Below are 26243 nucleotides of genomic sequence, written 5' to 3'. Positions count from 1 at the left end.
ACATGACCCAGCGCTCTTTCCTTCTGTTCAGATACCGAACATCCTGAAAACAGAGCTGCGTTCTGCCCACTGTAGTTCCCACGATGGCCTCAGCGCAAAGTGCCAGCTGTGTGAGCTGGTGACCAGGAGCAGGGTCTCTGCCTAGAGAGGTCTACACCTGAGGAAGTGATGGATGGGAAACTGAGTGGAGATCAACGGAAGAGCAAGAACTATCTCTGTGATTACAATTGAAGATGAATTGGCCTTGTTGAACTGTAGAGGTTGGGACCAAAGTATGAAAGAAGAGGACTTATAATTGGGCACTTGCCTCTGGGAGGGAAAAAGGAGATCGCAAACCTGAAGCTGTGCCATGGGCTTGGCTTTCTGGGCAGGCGAGCCCCCATGGGCACTAACCGTCTCTCCCCTCCCTGTCCCCACTGTCTCCTGGCTGGTCTTCCTGGCCAGACGCTGGAGGGTGATCTGCTCTTTCATATTGCAGTACATGACTCATTTCTTCCTTGCCTTCTGACTTCCTTTCTTTCATTCCTCATTCTTAACAGTTTTACCAGCTATTTAAAATGCATACTCTTAGAAAATATAATGCAAATGCATGGAAAAGATGGAAACGGTGGGAAAGGAACACAGAGAAAATTGTCTTCCTTCCACCCCTGACTCTTGACAAAAGTTCCCTTCTGAAGGACGCACCACTGATACTAATTTCCAGAGTATACCTTCCCAGAGAAATTATATATATATATCAGCAGAAGTACCTATCTATCCATGTGCGCCATAGATGCAAGCCTGTCATGTGCTTCCTGCAACTTGCTATTTCAGGCAGACTCCTTCTAAAACACCATCCTGCTTAAAATACTTTAATAGATCCCAGTTCTCTGCAGAATAAAGCTCAGTCTCTTCCTGGTCAGAGCATCTTTCACAATCTAACTCCCCAAATGAGCATTGCCTTCCAGTCCGGTGCCCCTCTCCCTCCAGCTCCCTCCTCCTCCTCCTGCCCCACCCAGGTTTCAGCCTCAGTGGATCTCCAGACCTATAAGTCTCACTGCTGTTAGTTCCTTGGTCTAAAGACACTTGCTTTACCTCTTCTGCTTGTCAAAAACATTCCTTTTTTTTTTTTTAAAGATTGGCACCTGAGCTAATATCTGTTGCCAATCTTCTTCTTCTTTTTTTTTCCTTCTTCTTCCCAGTGCCCCCCAGTACATAGTTGTATATTGTAGTTGTAGGTCCTTCTGGTTGTGCTGTGTGGGACGCCACCTCACCATGGCCTGATGAGTGGTGCTAGGTCCGTGCCCAGGATCCAAACCAGCGAAACCCTGGGCTGCTGAAGTGGAGTGTGTGAACTTAACCACTTGGCCACAGGGCCGGCCTCTCATTCGCATCTTTAAAGAATCAATTCCACATGTCACTCTGCTGTGAAGCCTTCTCCAAATTTCTCAGCCACGTTGACTGTTCCCCTTCTCTAAGGACCCTCCCTGTCAAGTTCTGTATCCATCAGTGGGTAGTTCATTTATTCTCTGAACACCCTTGAAATGCCAAATGCTGTGCTAAGGGCAAGAGAGACCACAAGAAACAACACAGTCTCTGCCCTCAAGGAACCTAGCAGTGAAAAGCGACACACTATGATAGCAGTGTGTGATGAATACAAGGTGCTGAGATATGTAGAAAAGGGGCCCTTCGTGCATACTGGGCTGGGACTAGTTGGGGAGGTTCCTAGGGGAGGCAGAACCTAAGCCAATGCCTAAAGTTCTAGAAGGATGAGCCACGCGAGGAGTTGTGGAGAATGGGGAAGAGTCGAAATGTCCCTGAGGAGCCATGTCGCACCAAGAGAAAGGCAAGTGCAAAAGTTAAGGAGCACCAGATTTCATGTGACATCAAAGCTCTCAATCAATATGGCAGGAGGCTAGAGCTGTGAGGGCAAAGTCAGGTAACCAATGGAAGACAAAGTCTTGGGTAAATGATAAAGTACTCTTCAAACAACTGGTGTAGGAGTAAGTGACTCATCAACTCTGGCAATTGCAGATTCATAATCTTTGACTTCCAATTTGCAGCAGCCTCTGAAGATTTACAGAGGATTGGAGGAAGGGCAAAGATTGTCACTCAACATGATGGCCTTTGAGTACTTAAATTATAGATATTGACAAGGTGCTGCCGGGAAATTTTGAAGGTTAGCATTTTGGTGAATTGCTCTGTAAAACCACGTACATATTAATAATGCTAAGAGCGGTAGGGATTAGCCTCTTTTGAGGTCTTACTCTGCTTCTGACACTATTGTAAGTGCTGTATGTATTAGAATCTATTTAATCCCAACTACTTAAAGCATGGGTATACTATTACTATTCCCATTTTATAGATGAGGAAACTGAGATACTGAGAGGTTAAGAGGCTTTCCCGATGTCGCAGAACTTGTTCATGGTGGAGCCAGAATTGAAATCCTAGCAGTCTGGTCAGAGCCCATGTTCCTAACCACTAGACACCACTGCCTCTCCCCAGCTGCAGCTGGCGGGTGTTTGGACGAGCCTGCTGCCAAGCCTGGTGACCCAAGCCCGTTCCAGAAAATGAGTCCTGGAATAAAGGACAGATCGACAGTAGGTGGAGTGTGCATGGCCTGCCCTTGGCATCCTGAAGCAGCCACTGTCTGAAAATAACAATTTGGGGAGTTCAATTAACAGCACACTTGCAGGAACACCAAGAACAAGAGGAACTCCATGGGTGAATGACTTGGGGACAAAAATCAGAATTGAGGGGCCTTGGTTGCCATCTTTCAAGCTGCCATGGACAGCAACAGGCAGAGCTGAATGTGCCCCGTTTTGGCAGGAGAGTGGTCAAGATTAATTACCCAGATGGATCGCTTTGCTCAGAAAAAGCCAGCAGATGGTTTGATGTAGTGACTTCTGCAACCATAAAACCAGGAGATGTATAGCTATCTCTGTGCTAAATGGGGCCTTGAAGAGATTAACCTCACGTATAAAGTGAAAATGATATGCATGAGTTTTACCAGGTAGGGGAAACAACTCGTGATCCTTGCAAATAATCATTTCATGCCAAGGATGCTGGATTCAAATGTCAAACTATGGAAAAGCTTTCTTGAAAGACAGCCTATGGGACTGTGGGAGAAGTGCTGGATTCTGATAGGCAGAAGATTAGAATTTTATGTCAACGCCTTGCAAAGATCCCTGAATACATAAGCTTTAAGGAAAGGGGGGTAGGTTGGAAGTTCTGTTTATTTTATAGCCAAGATATATCTTCAAAGTGAATGTGTGTCAACGCCATCAACCCAGCTGGGAGCTTTGTGACCTCCACCCACTCCCAGGGGAAGGTGAGAGTGAGGCCAGTTGGGGGTTGCAGGCTGGGCTGTGGTGTCTGGGTTGGCGCATCTTACTGCCTCATCAGCCTTACTCGCTGGTCCTACACTGGGCTGCATTTCTGCCAGCCGCACGCGGCATTTCTAAGGTGAAGAAAGATGTTCAAGTCACAGCTCTGCTGCTGCCTAATGGTATGATGTTGGGTGAGTCAACATCTCTGAGCCTCAGTTTATTTGTTGATGAAATGGGATAACAATCCCCCAGAGATGTTGCAAGGATTGAGATAGTGATATGAAAAAGCTGCAGTCACCCTGACATGCTAGCTGTCGTCGTTAGCAGGATTTGAGGCGTAATTCACCTGATATCCTCCTTCTACTGCTGGTCCTTCACACACCGCTTTGTTTCATTTGTTTTTACCACATTTTATTGCACTAAATTAGATATACCGTAAAATTTACCATGGTAACCATTTTTAAGTATACAGTTCAGGGGCATGAAATACACTCACAATGTTGTACACCCATCACCACTATTCATTTCTAGAACTTTTCCATCATCTCAAATTGAGATTCTATACCCACTAAATAATAACTCCCCTCCCTTTCTTCCCTCCCCTAAGCCTCTGGTAACCTCTTTTCTATTTTCTGTCTGTATGAATTTACCTCTTCTGGATATTTCATGTAAGTGGAATCATATGATATGAAACCTTTTATGTTTAGCTTATTTCGCTTAGCATAATGTCTTCAAGGTTGATGCAGCCTTGAAACATGATGCATGTTGCAGCGTGTGTCAGAATTTCCTTCCTTTTAAAGCTGAATAATATTCCATTGTATGTGTATACCATGTTTTGCTTATTATTCACCTGGTGGTTGTTTCCACTTTTTGACAATTGTGAATATTATTCCTATGAACATTCATGTAAAAGTACCTGAGTTCCTGCTTTCAATTCTTTTTTTTTTTTTTAAGGAAATTTGACTTTTTTTTTTTTTTTGAGGAAGATTAGCCCTTAGCTAACATCTGCTGCCAATCCTTCTCTTTTTGCTGAGGAAGATTGGCCCTGACCTAACATCTGTGAACATCTTTTCTATTTTATATGTGGGACATCTGCCACAGCATGGCTTGATGAGTGGTGCATAGGTCCACACCCAAGATCTGAACCGGCGAACCCTGGGCCACCAAAGCGGAACATGAGAACTTAACCACTGTGCCACCAGGGTGACCCCTCAATTCTTTTGAGGATATACCTAGGAGTGGAATTTCTGGGTTATATGGTTATTCTATGCTTAACTTTTTCAGAAACTGCCTGTTTCCCACAGCAGCTGTACCATTTTGCATTTCCATCAGCAATGTACAAGAGTTCCAATTTCTCCACATCCTCACCAACACTTGTTATTTTCCGTTTTTTTAATAGTAGCCATCCTAAGAGGTGGAAATGGTAACCTCTTTTGCTTTGAAGGGTATCAGTTACATCTCCACGGCATGAGAAACCCTAGAGTAGATACGGTTGTTTGCCTATCACTGGAACTCTGGCATGTCGGGGAGGGTTTTGGGTACCAGGAGTCCTTTCTGCAAGAGTTTTTACCCAAAACAAAATGGTTTTCCAGGGACGAACTGGGAGAAGGACTTGGGGCTGTAATCAGTTGACAATTCTGTCCGTTTGTTCATTTATTCATCCACTCATTCATTCATCCCACAAATATTTATTGAATGCCAATTTGGGTTGTAGGGAACAGGGAGGAACTGTGCTACATGCTGTGGCAAGTAGATCTCAGCATCCACAAAACGGAGAATTGGAAAAGACCTTAAGAATCATCTTGACCAAACACCTGCCCCATTCAGGAATGTTCCCTGAAACTAGAGAGCTAGGATAGGGCTCAGGTTTCCAAGGCAGTGATTGACCAGGAATGATGTAGTCCAAGCTGTGAGATGAAACTCCTCTAACTTGCCGGAGAATGAGTTTAAAACAAGGGCAAGCATCTGTAGGAAGCTCTCTTTTTTTCCAGCTCACTAGACAGTCCGGTCACTTGATCAGCTGGTGAGATCTGGACACAGTAAAACAAGTGTCAAGCAAACATGATTAGATAAGCCCTGAGTACTCACACAGTCCCTGCATTGTGATAACCTCCCACAGGAATGTCACGGACAGGCTGTGTGTGGTGGGAGATACCACTGACTTGGAATTTGAGAGCCAGGCAGGAGTGTATTTGATTTCAATCTGGGAAAATTCCAGAGCACTGAATTTAGAGGATTTATGAACACCATCATATCCATACAATTGGATTTCATCAACAAACACAGACGTTTTCTAGCTCATATTGGGACATTTCAACTATATTAAAAGGCAAAGAGAAAGAGATGGAAACAGTGGTTAGGATGCAATTCACAGATACAGTTTCCATATATACGTTTATTTTACTCTGGTTACACTCAAGCCTCAGGAGTCCACAAATAAACTGGACTCACAGACAGCGTCATTTCTTCAAGTCACGTTCTCTCTGTATCCTGTACGCCCTCCAAAGCCACACAAAGGAGCAGGACTGTCCTCATCTGCATCCCTCAGGCAGAGAGCAGAATTTTCCCAGATCCGGGTGAAGATTTGCAGGAAAAGCTTCCCAATCTTTGTGAACATCATCACAGTCCAAGACGATGGCTGAAAAATTAGACTAAATACTATTACACTAAACTTTCCATTAGTTGGATGTCATTCGATTTTCATTCCATCTATATTCTTGGTGATCTTCTGCATTTAATATTTTACTGCCATTTTTATGTACATAGAAGTACTTCACAGAAGTAATTAATATAAGTATTTGTAAGGTCTTTCCATGTAGGACAATTAGTTTCAGAACATTCTGTTGGGTGCTGCAAGGCCCTTAGTTGTGTCTAGATTCCTGTGCTTATATAGCAGGATGCAGGATCTTAAAAGGAAGCAGAAGGCCAGCCCCAGTGGCCTAGTGGTTAAAGATCAACATGCTCCACTTTGGCAGCTTGGCTTCGTTCCTGGGCTGGAACTACACCACTCTGTCTGTCAGTGGCCATGCTGGCAAGTCTTCCCCAGCAAAAAAAAAAAAAAAGGGAAGCAGACAGGCAGACAGCTGAAGACTAATGATTCCCCTGCAACTTGGGTAAGTGAAGAGGATTCAATTGGTGCTTGAGCATCCTCGCTCCCTATCTGCCCCTGACTGCTTTCTATTCCTCACTCTGGGCCCTAATGGGAAGCTCTTCCCAGCTCTGCCCTCTCCTCTTCTTGCCCGTGACTCAGCAACCTGGAGCTGCCCTTCCATGTTCTCCACCTGGCTTCCTGCTGCAACCCCAGCAAACATCTGCATATTCAACCCACCCAGTTAGCCTGGACCTGTCTCAGAGTAATTCCCCCACAGTGGCGAGGCAAGGAGAACCTAAAATCCTGCAACATAGTTTAGGAGGATTTGTACCACCACAGACATTTGAAAAGAAGTAAGGCATCAGTTAAGCTTAAAATCAAATTAAACACGATCCTGCCACACAGCAGCCAGCCAATTGAGATTACAGTCACAAAACCAATTCGGGATTCAGTGCGGTTACTAAAGGAGGTTGTGGAAAAGAGAAGCGATACAAACAACTATCTGAAAGGGATTGTTGAGGGAATTTTTGAAAAACTTTTCCAGTTTTATTGAGATATAATTGACATACAACGTTTTATTAGTTCTAGATGTACAACATACTGGTTTGATGTATGTATATATTATAAAATGATCACCACAATAAGTTGGGTTAACATCCATCACCTCGCATCAATACAATCTTTTTCTTGTGATGAGAACTTTTAGGATCTACTCTCTTAGTACCTTTCAAATACACAACACAGTATTATAAGCTAGAGTCACCATGCTGGACGTTACATCCCAGGACTTGTTTATCTGATAACTGGAAGTTCGTACCTTTTGACCACCTTTGCCCACTTCCCCCACCCACAGCCCCTCATCTCTTTGAAGGAAATTTTCATGGGGGTAGTTTACACAAGGCCACCTTCCAATGGTGGGATTTACTGATTGCAATAGTCTCCAAGATCAGGACTGACAGGAACAGTCTCAGTTGTTCTCTAGACCTGACAGCTTTCAGTCACATGGGGGTGGATGGGGACCAAGTTCCTATGCCATGAGTGAATCAAACTGAAGAGGAACAGGGCCAATTCTGAGAAGGGCTGTGCATGTGTCCTGCTCTCTAGGAGCAACTATTCCTGTCTGGAGGTAAGACGAATACTCAAGAAGCACACAAGGTACAGGGAGGTTGGGGGTGCCCTTTTTACCTGCATAGACACTTCTCCTGATTCCATTACTCGTGCTGCACTGTTGCAGTGCATAGGCCTCTCTGGGCCTGGAAAACCAAGCCTGGTGACCCCGGTACCACCAGTGCACATCCTGGAAGTTCATGGTACACTCAGAGATGAGCGAAGCCTTACAGTGCAATGACTGCAGATTCTAGTTGTTGTTTTCTGTCTGCATAGAACTTGTTGGGGGGGTTCCCCCTAGGTTTGCACTTTCGTGAGCAGGAACCTCTTCTAAGGTCACCCCCTCAGCCGCCATTCATCCTCTTGGGAGGAAGAGAGGAAGTCAGTTGTCTGGTTGATATCCTGGGAGAAGGATCTGGGCCTGCAGGGCTCAGCTCTTCCTGGTTCTTGTTCCAGATCTGCCTACAGGCACAGAGGATCCATCCTGGTGCCCCTGTGCCTGCAGAGGGGCCCGGCCCTGTGGGAAGGCCTGCTGAGCTCTGGTCCATGCAGACATTTCAGAGCAAAGCGTTGGCATAACCCTTGGGCTGCAGATCTGCAGCCACACTGGCTAGCCAGCTTGTTTGTAGTAAAGCTGACACTTGGATCTCCAACTGTTGACTGTCTGTATCTTTCTCTCTATGGATTTTGAATTCAGGTGGAGAACATGGGTGTTATGTATAAGCCCCCACAATTCCCAAATTGCGACAGCCAGAGGAAACTCTTTATCCTAACTGTCCCCCAATTCAACACACGTGTGTGAACACACACACTCACACACACACACACACACACACACACACACACACACTTCCCCCTCCTGTCGTAAAGTTCCCCACCTCCACTCTCTTCCTCTCAAGGTCCCAGGTACCTGACACATCAGGCTGGATTATCTGGCCTGAAGGGGCTCCTGGTTTCCTTCCTCTGAGGGAAACGTGTCCTTGGTGAGATGCCATGATCACGCCCTTGCTCGGATAGTGTGGCTGTGCCTCTTCCATCACATGGACAGATAGATGTCACTGAGACCATCTTCTGTGGGAGACCCAAGAGCTCTCAGAAGCCACCTCCTCTTTGTCAGTCCTGTCCTCAGTTCCATTCAAGATTCTGGGCCATCTCCCTCAACCACGACGCCAGGAGCCCTGCTCTGCCCAGCAGGACTGGCCGGTCATTTACAAAACAGAAGTATTTTCTGGCATAAAACTAACCACCAAGGAAACAAAGCTGCCTTTGACAAGAGGTCAATGTCAGGTCAGATAAGCACAGCCTGGAATTTTCAAGTATCTGCTGTAGCTGGTGCCCCAATCTCATCTCTTTCGTGTGCGAGGCTGGGTACGCTGATGATTTTCTGACAGCTTCCAGAACCCGAGGCTCTGTTAAAGATAGGAGGTGAATGCCGAATGTTTTCCCCGAAGAGGGTGGTGAAGGGAAGTTTACTCCCTGTTAATATGTGGCTCCTGATGCCAGTGACTACACTCCTTCAGCTGCCAGAGCCCAAGGGGGCCCAGAAAAGGGCTCCGACTTAGTTCTCCATGCTCCCCAGCCCTGAGAATTGCTGAGGGCCTTCAGGATATATTTATTGAAGTTCAAATGGAAACTCATTTAACGGGCCCCACAGGGTTACCAGGTGCACTTGTGCATGGATCTAAGTCATCACCCTTGGAGTTGTGCCCAACCAGAGAGGCATATGCAACAGCCCTGGGGTCATGCAGGGGAGCTAAGTGGCAGACCAGCATGTCCCCATAGAGTGGCCTTATGGGGAGGTTTTGCCACAGGCTGGGCTCCATCACCAGTTTCAGAGGTTTGGCCACCTCATTTGTGAGGAGGATAGAGGCCTCTCTTGGGGAAGGACCCACCGTAGCCATGCTCACAGAGGCTGCAGTAATTACAAATGAGAACTAAACCAGCCACTCAGGAGGACAACCAGGGTTGGGACACGTTCTCTCTGGACATTGCTGAGACAGGCATAGTGGACACTCACCCCGCGATGTTCCCAGCTCTGTGATCGACTATCCCTTTATCTGATGGGCATATTCTTTCCTTAGAGATGGATAAGCAACATTTCTAAGTCCCCGTTATTCCTGACTCCTGCAGGGCTGGAGGCAGTCTCTTAGATGATTCGCACCTCTTGCTTTGATCCTCTGTGTGGAAGTTTTACAGTTTAACTCACAGGGTAGCAACCTGAATCCAAATGATTTGGGTGGCTCTGAGGGACTCAGTTCATCCCAGCCTCCAAGTATACTGAGGCTTGCCATCATCCCTACCGGCTCCACTGCTCACCAACCCGTGAACACATCATGTTCTTCTACCGTTGCGTGCATTTACCGATGTTATACCCCGCATCCGGCCACTGCATCCCCTGCAAGTCCCACTTCCTTCAAGAAGCCTTTCCTGACCATCCTCCCCCTTACTGATCTCTGGTCCTCTGAAACTCTACAGTACTTAGAGATAATGGAACATAATTTAGCCCTTAATTGGATATTGGCTAGTATTGATCTCTGTCACTTCCTGTGTGTTCTACTTCACCAACTAGACTCTAAGCCATTTCAGACTACAAAATGTATTTCACATTTCTTCAGCCTCCTCCATCATGTCTAGCACATTGAGAACATTTGGAGGTATCGGATAAAAAGAGGCACATTAAATAATTTTTGCTTCTCCAAATTCCACCATATTTTCTATGCGTCTCAAATCCCCTCCTCCACGAGAGTTTCCCCAACCGTTTGGGTTCACACCGATTTCTTCTGCCCTTCCTGACCACCCTGTATTGTCTGAGCCATGCGTTTTGTCACTCAGTTCTGTTCTGTCACTCAGTTCTGTTCTGTCTAAATGTATCCTCTGCTTTAAGGTTTGAGAGTCCTGTCTGCACAATTGTATTCAGGGTTCGGGCGATGTCAGCTCCAGACTGAGGTGGCACATCAAGGCCTGTATTAGGATCTGACCCACACAAGTCTCAGCCAATGTCCGTTGCTGCTCTGAAGGTTGCCCTCCCCAGCCTCTCTACTCTCACCTATCGAGGAGCAGCCTTCAGCATCAGATAAACCTGGACCTGATTCCCAGAGCTGTCACTTACGAGGTGTCCCTCCAGGCAACACCACGCCTGAGTTCTGTAGGCCTCCATTTCCTCATCTATAATATGGAGAGGCAGAGTAAACCCGTCACACAGAGCTATCGCGACCCTTCAGCGCCATCATCCAACACAAGGCACATAGAACAGAAGAGCAGGGTCTTTTGGAATCAGACCACGTGACCTTGACCAAGAGACTTTATTCCCTAACCTGCAGTTTCCTTGTCTGTATAACAGAGATTGTCGTGGGAACCTCATGGGCTTCTTGTGGGGATGATACCAGATGATATTAGATGCTTATATGTTATTATTATAATTAGTAGTCATAGTTTTTAAAAACTGTTATCACAGTAAGTGGCACATGGAAAGTGCTTAATAACTGTTATCTTCCTCATTTGAGGGGCTTATGATCGCCTTGTTTCTTTCCCAGTTATCACTGTAGGTCCACTGGCCCCTTTTTCCACATATGCCACCCACCCAGCTCAAATCAGGGCTTGCACTCTCATCGACTCTTTTCCCTGTCCACCAAGGCAGTCCTGGGAAAGCAGAGGCTCAGCATCTCCAGCTGCACAGCTTTCTCTCGGCCGCCACCACAAGTTACCCTGTATCTCTAACTCCTTAATCCTACAGAAGAGCTGCGATAAATTCTTACTCGAGGCTGGCATGTAACAATTTGTAGTGTAATAAAATCTGCAAGATTCTTCCCTTAGCAGAAATTTTGACAACAGCTCTTTTCCCAAAGGACAGCGCAGAGGATGCCTATGCTAAGGAAAAATGAGCTCTCCCGGAGAAAATCGCTCTCCACCGCACAGCGTGTCGGAAGATCAGCATTTTCAGGAGCTTGGCTTGGCGTTTCGAATCCTGTGGCCGCCGACTGTTTCGTGTATAGGCCGTCAGCCCATCCTGATTGTGCAGGATGATCCAGGTAATTCCTGGAGAATAGCAACCTTCCACCTTTGGTCCTGCACTAATGCTAGAAGGCTCTCTGACCTCTCAGTCCTTCATCACCTACAGCCGCCACTGGAAGCTACAAAGTCAGGCTCTGCACTCGGAGCCCTGGCCAAGCTGAGACCTTTAGTGCGTTTAACTTCTGAAATTCTTCCTTCGGTTTCTGTCCCTTGTGGTGTATTACTTAGTTACTATCCATACCGCTTGGGTAGTGATTTTTTTTTCCTTTTTTCTCCCCAAAGCCCCCTGGTACACAGTTGTATATTCTTAGTTGTGGGTCCTTCCGGTTGTGGGATGTGAGACACCGCCTCAGCGTGACTCAATGAGCGGTGTCATGTCCGCGCCCAGGATTCGAACCGACGAAACCCTGGGCCGCCTGCAGCAGAGCGCACAAACCTAACCACCCGGCCACGGGGCTGGCACCCTTGGGTAGTGATTTTCACGCAACTAAGCGGGTTCCACAATTCACTCCTGCTTTTCTGTAACGATGAAGAGACCCACTGTATTCCCGCTTAACCACGTTGGCTTAAATTTGCGGACTGCCTCCAGGTGAAGGGAGAGGGTATAAATAGGCAGCGTTGCTATTGTTCATTTTTACTGTGGCTCATTCTGCCCATTTAATGTTTGGATTTCAGAAAATCAGGAGCTTTTAATTGTGTCAAGGGCAGGGCCAGGAAACTGCAAAGGAGCCATGATGATTTAGGGGGAAGAAGCAAGTCCAGATGAACCGAGAGATGGTTCTGGAAACTTCACCATAACTAAGCATAATGTGCTACAAACCCAGAAGGAAGGACTAATGAAGAAAAGCAGCACAAACAATTGAAGCCACGACTAGCTGCTAAAGGAAAGGAGGGATAAAGAGAATGTTAAAATCACTGATAACTCCTAAATGCATTTACACTTGCCTATGAAATGCAGCCATGCCCAGAAGCACATACTAGGTCCTCAGAGTCACAGATGACATTTGTTGCTTCAAGAGGCTCCCTGCTGACCAGTAATATATCACCAACCCAGAACTGGTCTTGGAAGAGGGGTGGATGAGAATGATTCAGGAGGTCTGAAGTAGGAGCCCCATTCTGCATTTTAACAGACACCCCGGGAGGCTCTGATGCCCGTGGTTTACAGACCACTCTTTGAGAAACTCTGGAGTAGATGACTACAGGATTTTTCAGCTGTGTGTATTATACACACAATCTCTAAACATTCGGGTCTTTGTATATCTTACGCATTCATCGCCTGTGTGTACATACGCAGGGAGAGACTATACACCATCTGTCTCTCTGCTCTATGTATGGATTCCACATGTGGCTCATTTATCATAAAACAATTGAATTTTATAAGTTTCAGTAAAATCAAATAAATATAGTGTATGGATTTGAGTATTTTCTTTCCTTACTGAGCCCAGAAAACGAATTTAATTTAGAAAGGATGACGGGAATCGCAAACACAGCCCCAGGTCTCTGAGAATGAAACAGACGTGTCTGTGTGCTCGGCTTCAGAGACCATTTCAAACCAACTTGGGGATCTTGTCGTGGCTATTCTGATGGCTTCTCTTTCTTTCCAGCCTCAAACCTGGGGTTTGACCTCCCAAGTCAGATGCCTTGTGGATGTGCAGGCCCTGGGAGGCTGTGACTGCCCTCCTCAAGTGGAAATGAATTTTTTCTCCTAGTTAATCACTCACCTTCAGGGATGGCAAAGAAGGTTCAGCTCAGGGGCTGATTCAGAGCGTTTTGCAGAAGTTGCCCAAAGGAGTGGGTAGAGAAGGATTTTGAGGCTCTATATGGGCTCCAGATGAAGGAGTGTGACCTAAGTCCCTATGGGGTAGAATTGGATCACTTTTCTGTCACCTATTTGGCAGTCCAGCCCTGGGTTTTCTCTTTAAAGATCTACTCTTTTTATACATATTTTTAGAACTAGAAGAGAACTTAGAGATTTAGTAGATAATGGTTAGAACGTCGCTCTCCTGACTCCAAATTCCATGTTCTTCCCAATAACTCGGTTCACAAGCATTACCCAGACTACTGGGGATAGAGACTGTAGAAGGCTGCAAAATGTCACCCCCCCTGAGATCCATCCTTCCAGGTGGCCTCATATTTGTAGCAGAGGCCTTTTCTGTCTAATCCAGACAAGCTTCACTAAGGGTAGTGATTTGGGGCGGAATATGAGAAAATAGTAATCCCAAACCATGCTACTGGGGGTTCCTGGGGGAGGACAGGCCTTACCTACCCCAGCATCCTTATTTCTGAGTGGCATTTTCAAGTCTTTGGTAACTTATCAGAGATGCTCTGCGCTGGTTGGATTCTTCCACCTCCTAACTCAAGGTGTAGATTTGTCAATTTGCTGGTTCTAAGGCTATGTATGCTCATGAATCAACCTACAACAAACAGCCTGTGATGTAGATGCCTCTGCCTCTTCCTCCAGTTGGGAGGAACCCAATGAAGACAGTTTCCCAAGAGCTCTTGCTGTTCACTATTATGATTCATTGACTTAATTGGGGAGTGGGGTAGAAAGAGTGAATAAAATGGAAATAAACATTATGCACACCCAGCATTTAACTTCTTTGATTTCAGACAGGCTGACTGAGTAGTCAGAATCCAGGGGATATGAGTGGAAGGTAGCATGAAAGACTGAAGGAAGGGAAGCTAGTTATAAATGGATGAAGCTGAGAGAAGCAATGAGCTATTGGGTAGTAATACTGTCCTCGTAGCATTTCCATTGCATTATTTTACTGTAAAGAAGAATCAATAAAAAGATGATGCTCAAGGTTTTCAATTTAGTGAATCTCATCTAGGACCAAATACATCTGACAATAGCCTGACTTTTTAAAATGCAAACACTGTGCTCAGATTTATTAATTTTTATGTTATGAATATTTAAATAAGCCTATCCCAATGGAATCATTTTACATCGAGCTCATGCACTTACATTTTTAATGAAATGAGTAGTCAACCATTAAAAATAAAATATTGATGTGAATTGTTAGACTAATTGATTGAGGAAGAAAGTTATTATGCAAGCAATCAGAGATTTAAGAAAAATGAAGAGAACTCAAACCACCCAATTATTGTCGGCCCTTGGCATTAAGACTCTGTCGAATATCTCTCTCTCTTTTTTTTTTTTTATGAACAATCGCTTTTTAAAATGTCTAAAGAAAATTATCTTTGTAAATCAAGCCTCAGGTAGAAAAAGTGAGTCAAAAGGTAATATGATATTCAGAAGCAGAACTTAACTGCTTAGTTCCTGCTACAAAATATGGAGATGGGGAATGGGGGTAATTTTCTTTGTAATGCAGGCTCCAAAGCGGCTTTTTCCTAGATTCTGTATAAAGAACAGCAACACAAACTGAAGATACATCTCCTCTGCATTTCAAGACACCTGTGCTCTTATCAAGATGTGAGTAAATATAATTTTTCAAGTCACTTTAAAGATTACTAGATTAAAGACCTTTCGAAGGTCTTTTAAGTGGAAGAATTATTGTTTAAAGCAAACCCTGGCATTCCTTCTTGCAAGTATGATTTTCTGTGTTTGGGTGTCTTAAAGTGAGGCACACTTTTCTTTGAATTGAAGGTTTAGGCATAACTAATGAAGACTGCTTAGCTCTCAAATTCTTTTTAGCAGCTGCATCTATAAAGGAAGAGCACAAATTTCACTGCCACCCCACATGGTTGGCTGGCCAATGAATTCCTAACTTCTGCTCAGTTAGGAGTGAGCTGATAAACAGAAATGGCAAAAAGAGCTATAACCTATTCAAGAGAAGACTGAGCTCAGATTTCGTGCCAAATACCTCTCACATAGGTGTTTGATGAGCAAGGCATGTATTGAGTCAACAACAGGAGGCCCTGTTATGTCGCATGGTAGGTGCTAGAGGCTCCAAGAACAAGAAAAGACGGGAGAAAGTGAGTTGCTGGTGTGTTGTAGACAGGAATAGAGAGACTAGAGGAATAAGAGAATGGAGAATATTGGAGAGAAAATGGTTAAAGTGAAGCACTAGGGAGGGGAAGGAGAGGGGGTCGGGGGATGTGGGAGGAGCCAGATATATGGGGAGCAAAAACAGTGGACCAAGTGAGCAAGGAAATATCCAGAGTCTGGCAACTGGTGTCATTTAGTGCAGTGCTTCTCAAGCATACGAGTCCCCTGGGGAGCTTGTTAAAATGCAGAGTCTGAGTCAGTAGATCTGGGCAGGGCTGCAATTCTGCATCTCTACCAAGCTCCCAGAAGATGCCAATGCAGCTAGTCCACACCACACTTTGAGTAGCAAGATTAGAGGATCGCGCTTTCATCTGTTGGAATGTGAAGAATGTCCATACCGATGAATGAATTATTTATTAAGAGCCCATTGTGTACCTAGCAATCTGCTAAGTACACTGAAGAGTTTAAAAGAAGATGAGAACCCCTGGTGCAGGAACTTAGAGTCTTACAGAGGAGATAAGACATGCAAACACAAACCCACTAGAGGAAAAGAGAAGAGACTGTGTATCTGAGAGTGTACGTGGGGCCGGAAGTCTTCAAGAAGAGAGAGGGATCTGTCTAAGCATGATGGAGCTCAGACAGGCAGAAAGGAGAGGGCGGGACCTTACAGTGAGATGGACACAAAGGGGAAGTGTGTGGAATGCAGGCGCAAAGAACTACAGAGACCTCTGTGGGGCAACCCCATACAGTGACCTTCTCTGGGGTTGAAAAGGCTGAATGTTATGCTGGATCTGAGTTCAGCTGAAAAGGCTGGTGTGTCTCCTGAGCCCCTAGCACCTTACTGGATTCAGTAATGATCATTCAGTAAGTGAGTGACTCATTGTCAGAGCTTTCAACGAACCACAGAGCAGCCACCATGCATATACTAATACCCCCTGCCACAGGTATTCAGGTTCCAAAGATGAAAAAAAAAAAAGGATTCCCACTGTAACAATGGAGAAAAACATAAATCATGACTGTGGCATGATGACCTATTTAAGATATTCATTTCTTATTTGCTTTTGCTGCTGAACGGAACAAAAAATATTAGAGAGAACATTTTCCTTCTTGCTCCCTCCTTAGAAAAACAACCACGCATTTGTGTTAAGGTTCAGACTCTCTGGGTTTCCGAGGCCTGGCAGAAGCAAACCTTGCCCATCTTTGGGAAGATTGGATCCGCTCTAGGTTATGCAGGAATTGCCAAAGGAGGAGAATGTCCCGCACCCACATGTCCCAGAGCTAAATCACATCGGCCTCATTAAGTAACATGGGGATAAACACAGGTGTCTTGGTAACTCAGTCAGGGCCAGGAGCAGTGAGTATGTCTAGGGAAGAGGAGATGGCTTCACCCAGGAAGGACTGACATTTGGGCTGAGCCTTGAAGAATGGGGGGTAAGCTACCAGGTGACACAGAGTTCAGGTCTTCTAGAAGGAGGCAGCAGCTCTAGCAGAGGCATGGTGAAAGCCCTGTGTTAAGAGAATGATGTGCTATGGATTTTAGTTGAAACCTTGGGCCCGTGAGGGGTTGTAATGGGAAGTGAGCATGGAAAAGTTGACCGAGGCCAAGCTAAGGGAGATCTTGGACGCCAGGTAGAAGAGTGTAGGCCTCATCTGTGTTGGTCAGTGGCGTCTATTCATGACTCTCCCATCTTACTTGGATAAAATATGATTGTACACACATAATACTGGCAGTCGGTGTTGGGTCATGGTTAGGAAAGCAATGATATCGTCACCCAAACTTCCATTAGAAATCTTTGTCTTCATTCAGCTTTTTCCTGAATTATGTGATGATGAAGGAGTATGAAACTGGGACGAGTAAACCACAGATGATTTCTGGCTTCCTTACTAACTTGCTGTCTAATTTTTCTCAAGAGGCAACTTCTCCAAACCTCAGTTTCCCCTGCTGCCCTGGGAGTAAAGCTCATTCTGGCACACCAAACTTAGCAGTTCTCATGATGAAGGTTCTTGAGAACTTCCTGTGTGCTAGTCACGCGCCTTGTCTACCTAAGCCCCAACCACCCCGTGAAATAGGCTCTGTTATCAGCCCTTTCACAGTTGAAGAAACCAGTGGATCTAAGTAATTGACCTAAGGACACGCATGACTAATAATTAGCAAAGCTTCTATTCAAACCCAATTCCGTCTGATTCCAAACTCAACCTATACTCCATTTGGCAACACCCCACTCCCCCAAGACGGCATTTCCAACAATCACCATTTCAAAGAAAACTTCAAACTCAAAATTGTTTCAAAGTACCCTTAAGATGTTACCTTATAATCCACACGCTGCTGGGAAGGAATACAGAATCATCTAAAGCTGGACTGCAAAGAGCGTATAAACCACTGGGTTCCTGCTTCTCTCCTTACACAGGAGAAGACTGGCGTGCAGCCAGGCTGTGGCACTCACTCAAAGTCACACAGCTTGTCCTAGTAATTTCCTATTATATTTTAATGTTTCAAGCACAGTGCATTGAATAGGGCCTCTGATAAATACAGCTTAAGATTTTTTGCACTTACTAATTTTCTATCCTTATAGTTGAGAGCCATTCTCTTCACTTGGAGTTTTCTCATGATTAAGATGGGTATACTCTTTAAGAGAAAAAAATGGTGATATTAAGCATAAAATACGCTTGAAAAATTAAGACCAAAACAGTATCAAGAGTCTTAAAACTATTTATACTCTTTTATTTAGTAATTCACTTCTTGGAATGCCTTTTAAGGAAATAATCTGAAATTCACAGAGATATATGGACGTGAATGTTCATCTCAGCATCACTTATAAAAAATTTTTAAAAATAATAATAAAACTAGAAACAACCTAACTGATCAACCTCAGGACAATGCCCACAATATAGAACATTATGAAGCCATTAAAATTTGTTTATAAATGACTTCAATGACATGAGGAAATGCTAATTACATAATCTTAAGTGAGAAAAAATGATGAAATAACATAAATAGCATGATCTCAACAATGTAAAAAGCTACATAGAAAGTAGAGAATACACCAAGATTCTATGGGAATTTCTCTATGGAAGGGGCAGAAGTATAGGATTAGGAATAATTTTACCTCGGGTCAGCCCGGTGGCATAGCGGTTAAGTTTGCACACTCCACTTTGATGGCCCAGGGTTCACAGGCATGGACTTATACACTGCTCATGAAGCTATGCTGTGATGGCATCCCACATCCAAAAAAAGGAAATGGAGGAAGATTGGCACAGATGTTAGCTCAGGCATAATCTTCCTCTCTAAAAAAAAGAGAATAATGTTACCCTACCTTGTTCTCTAAACTTATCATAATTTTCTAAATTTTATATTAGAAAATGAGTTCCCTTTATAATCAAGAAATAAACTTTTTTTAAAAGGCATGGAATATCTTGAATAAGTAGCAAAGATGATCTCTCATGAAATACTTGTTTTATTTTTCATTTGGAGCTGTCATCCTACATTGACATAAAGCTGTATATTATGACGCAGAATAGACAAGATAGGGGCCAGCCTGGTGGTACAGCAGTTAAGTGCAGATGTTCCACTCCGGCGGCCCGGGGTTCGCTGGTTCAGATCCCGGGTGTGGACATGGCACTGCTTGTCAAGCCACGCTGTGGTAGGTGTCCCAGATATAAAGTACAGGAAGATGGGCACTGATGTGAGCTCAGGGCCAGTCTTCCTCAGCAAAAAGAGGAGGATTGGCAGCAGATGTTAACTCAGGGCTAATCTTCCTCAAAAAAAGAAAAAAAGAGAGAAGAGACAAGATAGTTTCAGGAACACCAGGAACTGGTTTTGAAGGCCCTTTTCAGAGTGTGGCTCAGAAAAAGAAACCTGTCTTCTGAGGTGAAAGATCTGGATTCATGGGACTGCAGAAGTAGTTTACAATGCGAAGGGACAAGACAGGAGAGAGGGACAGGCAACAGGAAAGTAGCTTGCCTTAAGATAAAGTGATTCTCATGGGAGAAATAAAAGACATTCAAAGAACCACCCATCGCTCTGAGAGGAAACTCAGAGATGAACCGATCAACTCCCTCATTTTTTTCCAGCTTTACTGAGATATAATTGACGTATAATATGGTGTAAGTTCAAGGTGACAGCGTGTTGATTTGATACATTGGTATATTACAAAATGATTACTGCCATAGCATTAGCTAACACCTCTATCCTGTCAAGTCCCTCACGCTATAGATGAGAAAACGGAATCCAAGGAGATTGAGTGACTCTGTGAAGATCACACAGTGGGTGACCAAGACCCCCAGACCCTAGTCCAGTTTGTTTCCACTGTCAATGCTGCCTCCCAAGCTTTAAAACAAATGCCTAGGCACTTTAAATAGGCATCTGGAGGTTGTTATTATAATGGAAACTCTGAGTTGCCACTGTTCCTCTCCATGATCCCAGCCACAAGCCTGAAATACCAGACACTGCCAGTGCCAGCTGAAATCACACTTCTGCCACTCTTGGCCAATTTCTTTCTGAAATGGTTAGATCCCTGATCCAGAGGTCAGTGGAGTGTCTGGCCAGGATCTGTGGAGGTAATCTGGATTTCTGGACTTCATGAAGGTGAATGGGAGAATGCCACACAGTGAGCATCCCATTTTCAGAAACTTGGTTCAGCGCCCGGCTACACTGGGAATGTTCCTAGCCCACTTTGCGGAAATTACTCAACTCTTTCCTGGCCTTAGGAATAGACCACGAAGAGATGGTTGCGCTCAAAAATAGAGCAGTAAGGAGAAGTTGGGATCTATGATGATAGCAAGGAGCCCCACTGAGCAGAACAAACCTCTAGACACAGTGCAGAAAATCCTATTAGGGTGGAACCGTTGGGTGTGGTAATCAGTGGGGAAAATTGGTTGAGATGGAATCTAGCTCCCTCCCTCCGATTGGTAGAAATGGAGACCCACCTTATTCCTCCCAGGAAAGTGGAAGTGCCTTAAGCTTTCTAAGCTGGCACACACCTAAGACTGGTGGGAGTGGTGATGTCAACATCGGACTCTTGCACTTTCTGCACTGAACCCTGTCCTGCCCTGTCTTGCCTGTGGATGCGCCTACCTAGGTCTGGTTCTGTTGGTGCCTGGGATCCCAAAACAGCAGTGGCAACGCCTATAAGCAATGTCATGTTGGTGAAGACAACAACACAGGTGTGTTGACAGTGACCAAAAGGAGCAGGGAGGCGTCTCTTTCAAGGCTTGAGGTACAGAGTAACCTAATGGTGATAATAGAGGTCACCAATGTGTTCAGCTACTAGGAGGAGAATTTGAGTGTTGCTTTCATGTTCTGTCTGAGGAATGGAAAGGAACAGAGCTAAAGGATTGCAACAATTATACTGGGGAATACTCACAATAACACCTAACAGGGATTTATAAGAATTCATTACAGTAACAAAAATTAATTCAGTATGTCTTACATGGCATTTATTATACAGGTTACACATATGTAGCCCATATGTGGAGGATTAAGCATCATATAAAAAAAGATAAGGTTTCTGCTCTCAGGGGCTTTCAGTCCAAGGAAAGATAGAGAACAATTATTTGTAAGTGTGATGGATAGTACAATGGGGAAGTACAGGGCACCCTAAGATCACATAACAATATATATGAACTTAGGGGAGCGATCAAGGTTAAATGAGATACCATGTATAAAGTGCTTAGCATGGTCCCTGGCATAGATTAAGCGCTGGATAAATTGTAGCTGTTGTTTTGTTATTACTAATGGCCTGAAAACATGTTTCAAGGAGACAACAGCATTTTTGGACTTGTGAATTGGAAAGGAAAGTCTGTGATCCACATGCCATTCATTCATTCATTTGTTCATTTAATATACTTTTTTTTTAGCTTGTATGTGTAAGATGCTGTACTCAGTGATAGAGATACAAAAATAGGTAAGAGTCTCTACCCTCAAGGGGCTCAAATTCGAATAGGGAAGAAGAACATAAACAAATAATTGCAAAATGTGTAATAAGAAATATATTACAAACACAAAGATCAGCGAGTCCAATTCTACCTCTCAGGGTCCAAGAAGCCTTCACTGCATAAAGGAAGGTAGTTGAGTCTAGAAGGATAAGTAGTTGTTCTCCTGGGGCCCTTGCTTTCTTACCAGTTCTCTCCTGGGTGTGGAGAGCTTGGCAAGGTGACTTTTCTATTCTTGTGTTCCTATTTCCACGTTTGACATCTCAGTCCAATCAGCTGATGCACTGAGGAAAAAAAAAGTTGGAAAGCGTTCACTGCCAGGCTATAGCTACAGAATTTTTGGCCAGAAGAACAAATTCAGAACATGCACATTTCTTATAGAGGAATTCACTTCCACAATAACCATAAAATGGTCCATCTCCACAAGAACTATAACTCAAAAAAATGTGTGATTCGATCAAAGTTTCAGCAAATACTCCAATTATCTGGGTATTCGTGAAGCTGAGAGATTTCTGTCTCCTGATCCCTGTGACAGTTGACAAATGTTCGTAAGAGAATGCTCCCTGGCCTCACAGAGCACATTTTCCAAGCTGTCATCGTTAGGCAGAATTCTGCACTCTGACGGCCTGGGCACAGAGCCTCAGCATCCTGGTGGCAGAGTTCGTCTAAAGTGTCTCACAAGGGAGTAAAGGAGAAAAGAATCAACACTTAAGGAAAATTCCATTGTTCTCCTCAGACAGGAAACATGACGGTTTTGTTCCTTTAAGCCTGTCTGTGCCTGAGCGACTGAGGCTGTCCCCGCTCTGCAGCCTCTTCTCTGCCAGGAGCTTGGGCCAAGTCAGAGGCAAAGTGCAGACTCGGCGAGTTGACTGAAGGCCCAGAGAAGCACAGAGCCATCTGACACCTTCGCATGGGTGCCTGCATGGACCGCTCATGTGAAGAACCAAGTAATTGGGTCTGTTAGGCCCACGCCTGTGGAGCGTTCTCTCATCTCTGACCCAGTCACCCCACACAGCAGAAGGAAAAGCTAGTTCCTGCTACTTCTAGCTGGTGCAGCAATCAATTGGAGAAGAGTCCAACTTGTCTCTTTTCCAATTCACATCCAAAGCAAACAAGCAGACAAACACAACTCTAGCAAGATAGGAGAAAGAGAAAGAGCTTATTCCTAAAGGGAAGCAGAATGGTCAGAACAGCTATTCCATGAGTATTTCTCTCTCAGCTTTCTGAATCTTGACCAGCTCTCCCTTCCACCCCAGGATCTGTGCTTCAGAGAGAAAGCCCATACACCAGGCAAAGGAAACTAGATGGGCAATGTTTCTTTTCAAATCATAAGAACACTTGTGAGCCTGATCAATCTGTGAAATGTCAATTTCATAAACCAAACTATCTGATATTTCATATGCTCACACTCTGACCCAGAGAAAGAAGAGTCCAGAAGAATCTGCTCTAGAAAGCCCATCTCTGCAGATGGACTCGGCATGCTTAGGGGACGCAACGTGTCCACCATAAGATGCTCCAAAAGTCAGAAGCAGTCAAAGTAGAGAAGGACGGATAATCCTGGGGAAAAAAATCTCTTACCTTAAATGCTTCCTCTTTCAAGAAAGTTCTGCATTGTGGCTACAACACGGAACATGAGGAGCACCCCATTTAACTATTTATTCCCATCTTTGGCTTATTGGCTCCCCGAGAAGTGAAGACTCAGAGAGAAAATTATAGGCAAAGCCCCTCTGAAAATTTCACGCAGAGCCAGAAAAGCTGGTAGATTCAGGAAGGATTTTTATCAAGATATTAACAGTGGTTATCTCCAAGTTGCAGGATTATATGGATTTTTCCTTTCCTTTTTATATTTTTCTTGATGGTTTGAAATTTTTCTTTATAACAAAGTTGAACTATGTTACAATCAGAAATAAAATAAAATACACATATGACCATGGTTTACTCCTCCTTCCGGAGACCTCAGTAAAATAACAACGTGGGAATAAACTCGTAACAGTCAAGGTAATTGGAGAAGACAATGGAGGAGAGATCCCAATACATTTTCAGAAAAAGTAAAGAAAATAAACGCCTGTTGATGGATAATCAGATCAAGGAAGCCATATTCCAGAATGGTGGTAAGGGTAGAGGGGTGAGGTTGTAGAGATTTTCTGCAGATGAATTGACCAGTTGGTGGCGCCCCACACTCTCCTCACCCATCCTGGAGTTTGGAGCCTTGGCAGCTAAACCTCCAGGCAAAAATCAGAGCTTCCTTCTCTGCAGATGTTGAACGTTCTTTCTGAGAATCAGGGCGTCTAGACTTCGGTGTAGCCAACTCCTCCCCCCCCCCCCCCCCCCCACACACACACTTTTGACTTCAAGAGTTTTCTAGCCAGACTCCTCTTTCTGCTCACACCAAAGTGAAGCCTGCCCACTAACAAGCCCCATCAAACAGTGGCATGGTACTGGGGCATGGGGGAGTGTCATGAATGGAATCCATTTACCCTGAGGGCACAGCACATGCTTCATGACATTGAGCCCATAGTATAATTCTAGCTCAGTGCTATCTCAATATTTATGGAAAATATTGATTAATGTATGTACCAATAATTTCAGTTTATATTAACATAAAGTTTATTGGGTTCCAGCTTTGAAAATCAGCCTAATAGAACACAGAAGACTGAAATATGGTTAGAGAAAAAAATGTAATATGATCAACTCTGACAATGTAAAAACAAATTCCACATGTTAGAAAATGAGAAGGATATGGGGAGAAGAAGGGTGGAGCACTCATATCTTAATCTAATTTATTTGGAAATCAAGAGGCACTTTCTATGTAAATCGATACAGCCATTGTGGAAAATAGTATGGAGGTTCCTCAAAAATTAAAAATAGAACTACCATGTGATCCAGCACTCCCGCTACTGGGTATGTATCTAAAGGAAACAAAATCACTATCTTGAAGAGATACCTGAACTCTGTGCTCATTGCAGCATTATTCATAATAATCAAGACATGGAAGCAACCTAAGAGTTCACCGACAGGTGAATGGATAGAGAAGATGTGGTGCATGTATATAATGGAATAATCTTCAGCCATTAAAAAAAGAAAATTCTGCCATTTGCAGCATCATGAATGAAACTCGAGGATATTAAATGAAATAAGTGAGACAGAGAAAGACAAATACCACATGGTATCACTTATATGTGGAATCTAAAAAAAAAGCTAAGTTCATAGAAGCAGAGATTAGAATGGTGAGCGCTGGTTGCCAGGGGTTGGTGGGTTGAGAAAATGTCTAGATGTTGGCCCAACGGTAATAAACTTTCAATTTTAAGATAAACAAATTCTGAGGATCTAATGTATAGCATGGTGATGATAGTTAACAATGCTGTATTGTGTACTTGAAAGTTGCTAAGAGAGTAGAACTCAAATGTTCTCATTACACAAAAAAACTAACTATAAGAGGTGATGGATGTGTTAACTAACCTTACTGTGGTCAATATTTCATAATATATATATAAACCAAATCATTATGTTGTACACATTAACTTTACACAACGCTATTTGTCTATTATATCTCAATGAAGCTGGAAAAAAAAAGAAGCAGTTTCTAAGGGTGATGGAATATGAAAATATATGTTTACATTCTCCAAAAGGACAAAGGAAATAAATAGTAGAACAAAAATAATTGTCAAAAATTGGGAAGAGGAGAAGAGGGGAGGAAAAAGTGAGTTAAATCCTTTGAGTGACTAGACAATGTCTTGGATTAGTAAGTCAAGAAATAGTATATAAATTATTTAGAGTCAGGTTTGTAACCACGAGAATGAGGAGCAGAAAGCATTTACCTCCAACAACTAGGGCTGAGCACGGGGAAGGGTGGGTGGGCAACTGTAGTTTTTCATTATAATTCCTTCTGTTGGTTTCTTTTGTTTTCTGTCTTTTTTTTCAATGTTCATGATAAACCTGAGGAAGGGGAGGAAGGAGGAAAGGGAGGGAGGGAGAGAGAGAGGAAGGAAGGAGGGAAGAAGGAAAAGAAGCAAATGCCAAATGCCATCAAGAGATTACCTCTTACTATAGCTAACCACTGATGTTCTGTCAATGCCAGGCAGCACGGGGTGTTAGATGGTATAAAATCAGTATGATTGGTTGGTTTTTCCATCTCCTTCTGAAAAGGACTTGACTCTCTGACAGTCACCACTTTTGAGTTGAGGCACAAGGTATGGCAGCACCTACGTACAATGAGATCTTGTGCCTTGGACTGGCTCACTGCCTCTCCTGGTTGGTCATTGACTGTCAGCCTCTTCTTGACCCTGCCTCCTACAGACTCACCCAGCCTGGACTCGGGACTCTGCCTGGACCTTCAGCTTCTGGCCTTGTTTACCTCCACACCAGGCTCCTCATCCTGGCTTTGTCTCTCCTCATTCTGGCCAGTTGATCTAAGGTTGATCCATAACCTCCAGGCCCAACGAGCATAAGAGAAGAGAGAATTCTTGTTTAGCATGGATTTCCTAGAAGATGGGTGACCGAAGGACACTCCCTAGCAAGGAATCCTGTGCACTAGAACCAAGAATCACGCAATGAATAATGGATACAACATGGGCTTTGGGGCCAAACTGAGCTGCTCGAGTCCTGGATCTGCTGCTAATTGTGTCACCTTGGCCAGAATACTTAAGTTCTCTGAGCTTCTTTTCCTTATCTGTAAAGTGAGGATACTACCATCTCTTGCATACATGGTTTTATCAGGAGCATTAAATGAGACCTTGTATATCAAAGGCCAAGCATACTCCTGACTTTGCAGTAGGTGCACAACGTTAGATTCCCTCCCGCCTCCATTTCCCCCATCTTCCTTCTTCCCTTTCTCTAGTTTATATAA

The 26243-nt window shown here is 44.0% G+C and overlaps 2 long non-coding RNA genes across 6 annotated transcripts in view; one reads left to right on the top strand and one right to left on the bottom strand.

The window, feature by feature from the left end:
- The window catches only part of LOC138920969 (uncharacterized), a 47711-nt gene extending 43488 nt beyond the window's left edge, over positions 1-4223 (top strand). The window contains exon 3 of the long non-coding RNA XR_011433101.1: positions 32-4223. This is a non-coding gene — a long non-coding RNA (uncharacterized lncRNA). The remainder of the gene's footprint in view (positions 1-31) is intronic.
- Positions 4224-4980: 757 nt separating this feature from the next.
- LOC111770871 (uncharacterized) lies at positions 4981-25658 on the bottom strand. 5 transcript variants are annotated; one of them, XR_011433097.1, is made up of 6 exons: positions 25436-25658; positions 21585-21681; positions 18574-18751; positions 18021-18092; positions 8417-8915; positions 6924-8023 (listed from the first exon to the last, which is right to left on the bottom strand). It is a non-coding gene; the product is annotated as an uncharacterized lncRNA (long non-coding RNA). The 5 variants fall into 5 exon arrangements; XR_011433099.1 differs by having other exon boundaries at positions 6924-7868; XR_011433098.1 differs by having other exon boundaries at positions 8417-8577.
- Positions 25659-26243: the final 585 nt, after the last annotated feature.

The sequence above is a fragment of the Equus caballus genome, chromosome 27 (genome assembly GCF_041296265.1).
Source record: "Equus caballus isolate H_3958 breed thoroughbred chromosome 27, TB-T2T, whole genome shotgun sequence".
In the NCBI taxonomy this organism is placed as follows: Eukaryota; Metazoa; Chordata; class Mammalia; order Perissodactyla; family Equidae; genus Equus; species Equus caballus.
This window is presented reverse-complemented; position numbering and strand designations above follow the sequence as displayed.